The 1,138-nt window shown below is 49.6% G+C and overlaps 1 pseudogene; it reads left to right on the forward strand.

Moving 5' to 3' along the window:
* The first annotated feature begins 4 nt into the window (after window positions 1–4).
* LOC107736024 (protein FAM46A pseudogene) lies at window positions 5–1,120 on the forward strand (annotated as a pseudogene).
* Window positions 1,121–1,138: the final 18 nt, after the last annotated feature.

Genomic DNA, 1,138 nt, shown 5'->3' on the forward strand with positions numbered 1-1,138 from the left:
TCTGCACCAGGACACGGGGCTCGGATACAAGGACTTGGACCTGATTTTTGGCGTTTCTCTGTCAGATGACCAGGCCTTCCGCGTGGTTAAGGATGTGGTTCTCGACAGCCTGCTGGACTTCCTACCCGAGGGTGTCAGCAAGGAGAGAATCTCAGCACTTACTCTGAAGGAGGCTTATGTACAGAAGTTGGTGAAGGTTTGCAACGACAACGACCGCTGGAGCCTCATCTCACTCTCCAACAACACCGGCAAGAATGTTGAGCTTAAGTTTGTGGACTCTCTCAGGCGCCAGTTTGAGTTCAGCGTGGACTCCTTCCAGATAGCCTTGGACTCCCTTCTTCTGTTTGACCGCTGTTCAGAGACTCCCATGTCGGAGTGCTTTCACCCGACGGTGTTGGGCGAGAGCATGTACGGGAACTTCGAGGAAGCGCTCGGCCATCTTTGCAACAAGGTCATTGCAACGAGAAACCCAGAGGAGATTCGAGGAGGCGGGCTCTTAAAATACTGCCACCTTTTGGTTCGAGGGTTTCGGCCGACCTCAGAAACCGAGATGAAATCGCTCCAGCGATACATGTGCTCTCGGTTCTTCATTGACTTTCCGGACATAGGGGAACAGCAGCGAAAGCTGGAGGCGTACCTGCAGAATCACTTTGCCGGAATGGAGCACAAACGGTACGACTGTCTGGTCACGTTATACCACGTGGTCAATGAGAGTACAGTGTGCTTGATGGGACACGAACGACGGCAGACATTAAATCTTATCTCTATGTTTGCACTGAGGGTGCTGGCTGAACAGAACGCCATCCCCATGGTTACCAACGTCACATGCTATTACCAGCCGGCACCCTATGTGCGAGACATCAATTTCAATAACTACTACATCGCTCACGTGCAGCCGCTGGTGCACACCTGCAGTCGTTCCTACCCAACGTGGCTGCCCTGCAACTGACCCTGAGGACCTCTGATAAAAATCAGCCCTCGTACCTTCCTATGTGGTGAACACGATATGCAAGCAAGTGAATATATAAACAGATTTTTCCCCAAACACAAAAATGGACGTTTAGGAGGAGATTTTCCAAACAATGGCAATTGTTTTTATGCTAAATGTGACATATATATATATATATATATATATATA

Source organism: Sinocyclocheilus rhinocerous, unplaced genomic scaffold (genome assembly GCF_001515625.1).
Source record: "Sinocyclocheilus rhinocerous isolate Xijiao unplaced genomic scaffold, SAMN03320098_v1.1 C36442784, whole genome shotgun sequence".
Taxonomy (NCBI): Eukaryota; Metazoa; Chordata; class Actinopteri; order Cypriniformes; family Cyprinidae; genus Sinocyclocheilus; species Sinocyclocheilus rhinocerous.